Raw genomic sequence first — 11,750 nt, 5'->3', positions numbered from 1 at the left:
CCTGTAACTGTGTTTAGGTGAAAGGAGCTGTAATGTTTCACGATTGATGTGTTGGCTTTTCTGTAAGCTACATAGCATATCTTCGATCATTTTAACAGACTGAATCTACCTTTTTATAGTGGTTTGTGTCATTAAGTTATCGGTACGCTTCGTTGAAGTAGTCGGACTTATCTTGAATTGAGATAGATGTGGGTAATCAAATTGAAATATTCAAAATCTTAAAGAGAATTGATAATACTAATATTTTAGAAAATATATAGAAAAGATAACTATCAATTTCTTTCAATTTCAACGGAACTCTGTATATAGAAATTTTCAGTTATTTATTATCTTCAAATCCGTTATCATAGATGACGCGTCGATAGTCTTAGATACCATTAGTCGGAAAAGAGTTTGTTTACATGTTATGAATTCTTCAAGGAAGATTGGCGTTATTGTTATACCTAAATTCCCATACCCGTCGTTAGAGTTATAGTTTTATACTTGTTATTACTATACTTTGTTGGCAATACTTAAAAAGTTACATGATTTTGGGAAAATGTATGATGTATCATTTCAGTAGTAAGTTATGCCTGTCGTCAAGTGGGAAAAATATAGTAAGGTTTTACTTTTAGGCCTTAAATCTTCGACGTTAGATTAATATCGTAAAAATATAGTATTACTATTAGTAACCGTGAATGTAACAATCACGCTCTTACTCTTAGGCATAAGATTATGGTTTTTGACATATTTTAACTGGTTAGCCCTACCTAAGTGGTGGGTAATCCAACTAATTTGGATAAATTAAAGTAAGTTACTAAATAACAACGAGAAATGCATGCAGTTGCCACGTTAATGAACTTGAAGGTTAACGTATGTTATAATATAAAAATTATAATTGGTGGGCTTATAACAATACAACTTTACAAGTTGTAGTCAGCTTTATTTTTTAGATTTAACTACAGGTTGTAGAATTATAATGATATGAGTTAGCATAAAATTCAAACTAGGTTTTTAGTTTTTACATGATGCTATAATAGCAATGAGTGTACATTTGGATTTGGTGTCCTTTAAGGCTGTTCTTGCACACAAACCCTCCCTCCCACACATCCTTGGGAAAAGCAAAGATTAAAACATTGTTCATTCTTCATGATGTCATAGGTTCCCCCTCTTAAACTCCTGCAAAGTACTTGTCTCCACTAGTACCAGTGATAACTTATTCAATAAGTCCTCTCTTGCAAGTATGATATTATCACTGGAGTTATTGTCTTGCCTTCTGAATAAAACTTAAAAGGTGCATTTGACTTTCACTAAGGAATTATTGTTTACCACTCCATCTAGTGAACATGCCGAGTAAGGAAAGAAAGAATGTGATTGTGTGATCATAAAAAGAGCTTTAGGAGATGTGGTTAAGGTGTTCAAGATTATTATGAAAACTGAGAGTATTGATGAATAAGCTTTTTTGTATTTCATGGTGAGCATGGTAGGTCAAGAGGACGTAAACATTTTGACAGGTTAGGATCCATCCTCAGCTTAAACAACTTTTCTGACAGGGTGTTTGGCCTTTGGAATGGGTTGCCTTCAGATATTGTGGGTGTTGTAAATTTAAAGGAGTTAAACAGAAGGCTTGATAAGTATTTGAATAATCAGGCTTAGATTTGAGGGTTGATGTTTTTTATGTGAATGAGACAGCATTATTAGACCAACAATAAAAATAGTTGAAATACTCAAATTTAATCAATACTTTTCAGCATGATTTTAGAAGAGTTTTCAGGCCTTAACTTATTGAAGGTTTTCAACAGGACTTCCACATTTATGGACAAGGTTACCCCAAGTTCTTTTTATACATAATGTTTTACAAATGACTAATTATTAAGTTTGATGTGTATGAAATTTGTGGAAAAGTGTGGTAGCACTGAAATGATAAATGGGCATTTCAGAAATACTACTCACCTCTCTACAAAACTGATATCTATTACCCTGTGCCACTGCTGAAAAACATTTTGTGCATGCTTTAAGCCTTGAATGAAACTTACACCCTTGCATGTATTAACATGTGCTACACCTTCCTATGATTTAATCATAATTAGGCTATAATCCTCTACCAACAAGGTGTTCATGCATAGTAAGTCCCATGAGCATTCTCATTTCAGCAGAGGGTCATTCTTTTTCTTTGCATATCATTGTTCAGATAGGTTTTTCTTTAACCCATTCACTGGAGCTGTCGAACCTTTTTATTCCTTATGCTGTGGCTGTGCCGTGTATGTGACTTTATTGTTTTCATGAGGGGTACTGATGAGAAAAGACAAAAAAATGATTGACCCATTGTTTGGTAACAATGCTCGGGTGGATGGAGTGCCTCAACATTCATAGATATGCCTTACCAGTTCATGCAAGAAATTTAAAAATGAAATCTCATATATGGCACAGCCACAGTGTATGGGAGAAAAAAAAATCTCCATGGTAATTAAAACCAATGTCCAAGGCCTATATACCATGGATATATCTTTTTCTCTAAACTTCTTAATAATCCCCAGCAGCTTTATATCTCAGACCTTGATAATGTTATTCTGTGACATACAATTGTGATTCTTCTTTCTCCTCTGGTTTCAGTCCCTTGAATCTCTTCTTCCAGTTTGGGGATCTCCTCCTGAGAGATTTCTTCTTTGTATCTCTCTATTGCCCTCAGTCTGTTCACCTTAGCTATCTGTCTATTCTTGCAGAGGCTCTATATCATAACCCTTACAGCTTTATGGGGGAAATTTGCCATACCTGTTCTTTAAATTGAACTCAATTTTTTTTCTAGTGTGTCCCACTTAACATTGTTTTTATGATTAACTTCCTTGGGAAGCATGTTTTTTCTGAAGTTGTCTCCCTTAATCTTTTCTCAGTGGACCTCCATGTTGCACCCTTCCTTCAAGATGAGATTTATGGATGTGCTACTTATACTTTGAAATCTCTTCTCATTATTGTTTCCTGCATTTATCAAACCAGCAGGCCTCATCAACTTTCTCCTCCTTAAGAACCTCATGAGGTTGCCCCTTTCCTGCTCCTGGTCATCTTATTACTATATAATGCCCCCCCTCTTAAAGAACTATCACACATCCTGAAGGTTACTTGTTTCAAGAGCTGCTCTAGTCAAGTAGGAGCTTAGCCTTCCCATTTTATATGTCTGTAGACTAACTTTGCCAAAGACCATTGGATTAAACAGGTACTTTTTTGGGGACTTTCCCTGATTTTTCATTCTCAACTCCATTTTCCCCTTTGCCTGTTGTTTTTCCATCCCTCTTCAAATCCCTTGTGTCTTTGACATCTAGAGTAGGCTGTGTCCTCTCTTCAGGTTATAACACTGTTTTAACATGTTCTCAACCCAACTCCTAAGATTATGAGAAATTAGTGACCTCTTATAGATCTGTCATGCTTGAACAAATTTCACAGATCAAATTGTTTAGTATGGATGGTTTTCTCACCCTGAAGTGGATGTTCTCTCCTGGAATGTGAATGATCAAGAATAATGCCTGAGATGCTTTTCTTCACACCCTCACTTGTCCACCTGCCTATCACTTCCTTCAGTTTCTCCACAGTGGTAAAATATTTCAGACCCATATACTTTCTATCAGCTCCTAAGGGATTTTGCACACCTGTTCCACTACTCTATGAATGATTGGCTTCTAGTCCCTCATTGAGTTGTAACACTAAAATCTGGGGTTTGGTTCACATAGTGGACAGAGTGAAGATAACCTGTTGTGTAGCTTTATTCTAAAACCAAAACAAATGTTAATTTGGTTTGAAGCTCTAATGTCTCCTCCTCTTCCTGCACAAGAGATTCTGTCACTTTTAGGAACTCTCTTCTCTTGAGTCCCTTGTTTTCCTTGGATCCACCCATATGCATCCCCTTCAGTATATTGCAGCTGATCAATGGAGTATGTCCAGAGATCCATTGCCTTTTGTATATCTCCTTCCTTCTTTCCCCCTCTTGTTGTTATGGTGAGTATCCTTCCCCCACATTACCCAGACTTACATCTGTTCACTGATATAACCTTTCTGTCTGGATATGGTGCAATTCTTGACACCTGCACCATTTCTTGGGTCTGATCTCCAGAGGAGTAATATCTCCATATCAACATCCTTGAGATGTTGACTGCTCAACCAGCTTACCATCATCTTTTTATGTTCATTAGGTTATTTAGTCATGATCCATTCAGAACAACTCCACTGTTGTGTCTTAAATCAAACAATAGGGAGTAACTAATTCACAGGATATCTGTTTCCTTGCTCTTAGCTTTCTCTTTTGAGTTTTATATCGTCACATTCTGTTGTCAATCTGTCATGTCTGGGAGCCTTGACACTGGTGGCAGATCAATTATCTTGCCAAGACTAGATGTTTTCTATAGAGTGGTTTCTAGAGGATTTGCTCTAATTTTAGGTGTCTTATTTTAGATACCTTAGTGACTTCCCTCAACACCAAGCTTTCACATTTATGGTCTCCAGTCCCACACTCTACAGCTGGCTGTGAGTCAGGTTTTGTACAATCTCTCTATATATGCCTATCATCCTCTTTGATTTCTTTGAAATTCTACTAGCATCAGTTACAAAGCAAGATTTTCAATGGTCTTACATCTCTTCTCCAGCCATTTTTTATTTCTTTCCTTGATGTTTATGGATCTGTTGAGAGCCTTTCTCACTTCCTCTTCCTGCCTGAAACCTCTGTTTTGCTCTAAATGCTCTTACGCATCCCCTATTCAAGCCATTGACCACATTCTCCGTGTACCAGCTTTCTTTTCAGACATAATTTTTTCTTCTTCTTGTTTGTGGGAGATGCTTCTCTGACATTTTTGCCTTGGATGTTTCCTGTATTCTTTAACACAGGAACAGGCTAATTTTATTTTCTTACCTCTCCTTCCTCCTAAAACTTCCATCTCCTTCTTCCCTGTAAGATCACTCAGATTCTGATCATCTCCCTTGTCTGGTACTGGCATTTCTGTCTCTCTCATACTTCCACCTCTTTCGTTATTGCACTCCTCTTTCTTCTGGGACTTATCTCCTTCCACTTTGACCAGTTGAGTTAACAGCTCATGTGGCTAGTTTATTTTTCTATGGAGGATAGCAGTATTTATCTTTTTCATGTCTTCTCTCATCAAGTCTGTCATTCTGATGCAATATCGTACCTCCTCTCATAGAATAGCAAATATTTGCTTGCAACTAGTTTTGATACTCCCATCTACCCTCATGTGTTTTCACATGAGGCAGTTGTGTGATAGCATGCTGACTCCCTCTGTGAAGCTGAACCCAACCGCAGTTCTTGATTGGCACTTGTGGTGTTAAGATGTTTTTTTTGCACACACTTTTCTTTACAGAATTTCAATCAGTTCCTTGGGGGGGGGGGCTTTTTCTTTACATTTGATTCACTTTTGTTCTGAAATTTTAATTTTTACATGTGAGCATTTTGTGTCTTTTCTTCTAATTCGTGATTCTTTGGAGCTGCTGTTCCCACAACAGTTAACTTTGCTTTGAATATAGTGACTTTGGGTCCACAATTGTCAGTGGAAGTTGCTAGAGCTTTGGTTCACTGGGAACTGGCTACCTTTATGAGGGTTCCTGATTCACCTGATGATTATCCTACCATGCCTTGTTCAGGAGTATCTGAATAAGAGAATGATGATTTCAACAACTGGTTTTCTCCCTCTTCCTATGCCACATAGTCACGTTTGCTCCAGTGGAAGTGCTCAGGCCTCCTTTCCTTGAGTTATTAAACCAGGTATGTTTTGTCTTTGTTCCCCATTTCATACGACTGCTCCCCTTCCCTTTTAAGTGAGACACCTTTGGGCCAATATCTTGTTCTACCCCCTTGCTGGATATTATGCCATTATATGATGATGAGGAACCCACTTTGAGACTAATAATGTTTGGAGACAGCTTGAATGGGTAATGAAGAAAAACTTTAATATAAGTTTAATATAACAGCAAATGTACAACATTTTGTCATGATCAGGTTCAAGTAGTTTACACTGACACAGATATATATATACAGTATGAAACAAAGAGGTCACATGACCAGATACTTTTGCAAGACTTACAAGAGATATCTTGGCACCCCAGGGTGTTGGTTTCGAATAGGGTTGTTTTGTTCAATTAAGATGGATTCCTTGATTTTTCATTTGTTCATGTTTACTTCTTTGTTTAGAATTACTGTGTTTTTAATAGATATACTATGGTTTTTGAGTTGCAATGGTGGAAAACATGTGACGGTTTTATTTTGTTCTGTGAATCTGTTTTTCAATTTTCTTCCTGTTTCTCCGATGTAGAATTCTGGGCAGTTATTGCATGTTATTTTGTAAACAACATTGGTATTGTGTGATTCTAAATAATTTTTGTTTAGTAACGATTTTAATTTAGGGCTGGGTTTTTGAGAGAATTTGACGTTGACAGGAATATTGTGTTTAATGGCTAGTTTTGTCCAAGTGTGGATAATTCTTGAGCTGATTTCAGGCACAAAAGGTAAACTGCAGTGTAATGTTCTGTTGTTGGGTTTGTTAGTATCAATTTTGTTCGAGAGTTGAGTTTTGTTGTGGGGAAGATTGGAGAGTTTTTCAACAATAGCTGTTGGAAATTTATTGGTGTGAATGAAGGAATGCTTTATGTGGCTGATTTCTTCATTTATGTAGTCCGTTGAACAGAGTCTTGTGGCTGTGTTTATGAGGTTTTGAGTGTATTGATTTTTTGTGTGGTATCATGGGTGGAATTCCAGGGGATGTAGAGGCCGGTGTGTGTGTGTGTTCTTACAGTGAATTTTGGTTTTAAACTGTGTGTCTGATCTAATAATGTTGAGGTTAAGGAGAGATAACTGTTTATTGTTTTCATGTTCTATTGTAAATTTGATGTTGGGATGAATGGAATTTATGTGTTCAAAGAAAGTTAGTGTGTGTTTTGTAGAAGTGAAACCAGCAAAAGTGTCATCAACATACTGTACAATCATTAAGGTCAATAATGCCCACTGTTGAGATGGGGCATTCTGCAAAACCACTTGTTGGTTTTTTCCTTGTGGTGTTTTGCATCATAAATATGTTTGCCCCAGAACCGTACACTCATGGTCTCATATGAGTAAAGCAGAAGGGGATTGTTACACATACCTACCATTCCTTTGAATCAGGAATGGTCTGCTTTTCAAAATGAGGTTTCGTGGTCACCTGTTGCACTGTCTCTGGTGCTGCATTACTCCAGACTTTCCAGTGCACTTTCTCCCCCTTCTTCCAGTGGAGCTTGGGAGTCCTTACCACTTCCCAGCTCCTAGCCACTCGGGTGGTGGACCATGGAGGCTTCTTCCTGAGTGTGCTCAATTGAGAATAGGGTGGTGGTGTTCTGCCAGTGTTGATGGTGTATAGACACTCCTCCTACTGTGGACCTGATGTACTATTCCAAATGCCATCTGGTTGTGGACTGGATGATTTCCACCAAGATACATGTTCATCCCTCTAAATGGACACCCTCCTTTGTATTGTCACTCAGGTGTTTGTTCCTGGGGGGTTACTGGTGTTGATTGGAGCTGGACCAGACACATAAGTTCCTCATTTGTGAGTGGCACAGGTACCCTCCTCCTACTGTTGACTGGATGATTCATTCCCGATGCTGCCTGGTAGGTTCTGGACTAGAGTTGAACTTCCACATTGCTGTCCACCTTCCTACCATCATTCAGATATCGGTTCCCGGGGTTACTGGAGTTGTTTTGTTGGACATGCACTCATGATGATGTCCTTGGAATGAATGATTTTCTTCCCTTCCAGTTCCTGTGTCCGAAATGAATGGTCTGTCATGCCCTAGCAATTCTACACCAGGGGTCCCTTCATATGATTCTGCCTTTATTGCGACACTTCAATTTCATGGGTGAAGAGTATACCTGGCTCAGAAGTAGTACAATCTCTCACAGGTGTCTTACATACTCTTTATTAACACACCCCATGGGCTTCCTTTAGACACTTTTTGAAAGGAATCTTTCTAGGTACTGTTACACCCGTCCTTCCATGGGTCAGTGTGGAATTCTAGCTATTTAGTGAGTGGAGGTAAGATACCATATTGAAAGTTAACATTTTGATACACTGAAAATGTGTTCCAAAAGGTTCTTATCTCCTCTCACAATGCCCAGCATGACCAGGTGGTTAGGGCGCTCGACTCGCAATCTGCGGGTCGCAGGTTCGAATCCCTGTAACACCAAACCTGCTCCCCTTTCAGCCGTGGAGGTGTTATAATTTGATGGTCAATCCCACTATTCGTTGGTAAAACAGTAGCCGAAGAATTGGCTGTGGGTGGTGATGACTAGCTGCCTTCCCTCCAGTCTTACACTGCTAAATTAGGGAGGGCTAGCACAGATAGCCCTTGTGTAACTTTGCACAAAATTCAAAACAAACAGTCCTCTCACACTTCCCACCCTTTCTCCCCACTTCAGGTGTATTTTCCGTTTTTGTTGCTCAATCTCGAAGTGAGGTTGGGCTAAGCTGCATAGAGAGAGTCAGTTGTGCTAGAAGCTGTGTCGAATTCCTATTGGTGGTGGGTTGTTGCATGCTATCTAGGAGCTGCCTCACATAGAAACAGGTGAGGGTAGATGGGAATATCAAGGTTAGTGGCAAGCAAAAATTTTTACATATAGAGGGCAGTACAGGTCGGAAAAAGCTATTCTGTGAGTAGAGGTAAGAATCTATTGGAAGTACATTTTCAGTGTAGGAAAATGTTAACTCTCATGGCTTGTCTTACATCTAGCCATTGAAGTCCCCTTAACTCTTTCAACCTGGGCTTTGTCCCTGGGACTGACCTCATATCTATTTTGTGTTTGTTATAGTTTTCATGCTGTAACTTTTAAATTTGTAAGTGAATGTTAACGAAATTTTGCAGTTTATCAGTAAACATTACAATGCTTTCATATGCAAAATATCTAATTTTTTTACTAAGTCGTAAGGCAATGTTTCTCTCATGCCCTTTTTTCTTTTCACATCTTGTCTATCTGTCATGCAAAGTGCAAAGTAATTTTTATTTTAGGATTAAAAATACTTTTATGCATCAGAAAATTTTGAAATTTCACATGCAAAATCTTTATAATGTTCTGATAGTTATCCAACATTTCTTGAAAAAAAAAACTTTATATTTTATCTGTTATTTTCAGTAATTAATCTCTGTATTTGTTCGGTAAATTTGATAGATCTCGCAACAACCATAAAAAATTAGGAAATAAAATAAATTATGCCTCTTTCATTCTAGAATGAACACTAATTATAACACGAAAACATAAATGTTTAGACTAAATAGCTTAAATCTCATAAAATTAAATATTTATATATATTTATTATTTTTATTACATTGACCTTTCATCCATGTCTAGCTAACAATACAGAAATTACAATGATGAGGCTCACGTGCACTCATGTCACTGTATCAAATAACATAAAGGTGACTTTTGGTCTGTACAACGTAACTTGTCTTGGCTTTGTTTTGTTTTAGGCGACCAGTATTTTGTAAAATACAGTCACATTTCAATTATTATACATTATATATGTATATAGTTTATTACTATTTTGAAATAAGTTCTTAAACTTATTTTTCCTAAAACATAGAACAGTAAATAAAGAAGTAAAGCAAATAATTATCTCTTCTAGTTATGACCTTTGTACTCGGTTGCTGCTTGACATAGGTTGCTAAGCCTTTAAAAATTTGTACATGGAGGATATGAAACAAAATATTTTTTTAGGTTTTATATATAATTTTGAATAACTAAAAAGCATAAATGCCATAGAATTCTACTATAATTTGTCAAACTTAGTAACTAAGTTGTATTTGGGTCTAAAAAAATATGAAATTTTGAGCAGACTAAAGACACAACCTACCTCATTGAAATCTTGGTTCAAAAGAAAGAAATGGTGTTATGTACCTTAGAAAGGCTGAGAAAACCAATAGGGGGACATTCTGAACTTCCGATTGGTTATTCATATTATATATCGAAGTAAGTGTATATAAGGGAGCATTTTCAAAAATGGAAAGAGGTTAGTGGGGTGCCACTGTGTTTGATTTATTACATGAGCAATATCTTAGCAAATAGAAAAAATAAGACCTTCTTATTGTATATTCTAGTTTGTCAATATCTGTAATTTGAGTTTCTAATTCATTTGAAACTATGAACTTAGTATTTGACTTCACAAACATCTAGTTTGAACCAGTGCTGTATTCAACATACCACGTGACACACAAAAATTGATGTTTATCTTTGTTTTTTACTTTTAAATTAACAAATTGAGTAATGTATAGTTCTAAAATTTGAATTATAATCTACAGTTTGACATAAATTCATGAAATAGTAGTTCAATAAAATTTTGAATGTAAGTCAACAAATGAGATGACATGGCCTTTCACCTCTGACCCATCTCAAAAGGGTAAATGAGATCTTGAAGACAGGGATACGGATGACTTCTAAAACTTATTTACACCACATTCTGGGTTTTGTAGCATTACAGTAGTTCTTCACCAGTCTTTCCAGAGGCTAAAGTGAGGTGAGACATTGATCAAATTTTTTATAGATACTTCATCACTATTATTATACCTCTATCAACACATACTGAAGATGATTGAACCAACCACATGGCCAGTGATGCCTAACAGGGAGTATGTCTTTCTCTTCTGATATCCATATCAAATGAAAGATAACAGAAAGTGTTAAGCCCTTCTGCCCCTTCTCATTGCTTGTAAAATTGAGGTGGGGTTTTATGCAATACTTAATTGGCAGAGTAAAAATGTTACCTGCCAGGTCATACTTCAGGCATAATCCTACTCTCACAACTGGCTAGAGCTTTCTGTCCTTCTGTGGTGTAACCCATTGCACAGTCTGTCAGTGTGGGACATTATGCAATTGATAAAAAATTATTGTTCTGTTAGACTCCTGGAAGGTCAGTGGTAAGTTTGTGGTTTTATAATGCTAAAATTTGGGAAATATTCCCTGTGGTGGCAAAAGAACAGATAGTCTGTTGTGTATGTTTGCATTAAAAGAAAAAACAACTGTTTGGTCAACACCTCTTCATTGTCCTCTCCTATGCCTGTTTCTCCCTCCCACTTTTCTCTAGTGAATTAAAGGGATAACGCTTGCTTTCCCAGTCCCAAGCCTCTGAGAAGGTTGATTTGGAGAGTTCCCCTTTGAGTTAGTGTAATCTTATTGGTATGTGACCAAGTGACAGCTCTTGACTGGAAGTAGGGCTGAGCAGTGGTGCAGCAAGGGTTCTCAGCACCCTGGGGCAATGACACTTTTAGCACCCCCGCCTCTGAAATGTTTTGATTATTTGTTTTGTAACTCATTACCAACTAAATGACAATAACATAAAGAATTAATTACCGCCTTACACAGGCCTAAAATAAAGTCACAGTATAATATCTCATGATATCACAACTGTAAACCTGGAACTAATGAAGTATAGCCTACTAGGTGTACTTACATAATTTGTAAACCATTTTGATATTTATGTCATCCAGTATTGTTCAAAGTCATGTAGCTAGAGTAATCTTTCAAGCATGCAGAATAAACGTCTGTTATATCCCTACATTTAAAATTTATGTTTTATTTGAGAAGCCAGTCACTTGTGGTGTACATGGATTATAAAACAGATTGATAAAATACTACTTAAGTTTACAAATAACAAGTTTTGTTAGTTTACAAAACTGTACATATACTTAACTAGATCTTGTACAGGTAGCATTCGGGTATTCATGGTTACATTATATGAACTTTCATGCTTTTGCTGCTG

At 37.0% G+C, this 11,750-nt stretch overlaps 1 protein-coding gene across 2 annotated transcripts in view; it reads left to right on the top strand.

The window, feature by feature from the left end:
- Nucleotides 1-358: 358 nt before the first annotated feature.
- Nucleotides 359-11,750, top strand: part of LOC106472885 (zinc finger C2HC domain-containing protein 1A-like) — a 95,811-nt gene continuing 84,419 nt past the window's right edge. Inside the window, exon 1 of one of the 2 annotated variants that reach the window (XM_022403062.1) lies at nt 359-561. The gene's annotated coding sequence lies outside the window, so the exon portion shown is untranslated. Of the gene's footprint in view, nt 597-11,750 lie in introns of both variants that reach the window. The other variant, XM_013933591.2, reaches the window with a different exon arrangement.

This window comes from Limulus polyphemus, unplaced genomic scaffold, assembly GCF_000517525.1.
Source record: "Limulus polyphemus unplaced genomic scaffold, Limulus_polyphemus-2.1.2 Scaffold5, whole genome shotgun sequence".
NCBI classification, from domain to species: Eukaryota; Metazoa; Arthropoda; class Merostomata; order Xiphosura; family Limulidae; genus Limulus; species Limulus polyphemus.
The sequence above is the reverse complement of the archived record's forward strand: the minus strand, read 5'-3'. Positions and strand labels throughout refer to the sequence as shown.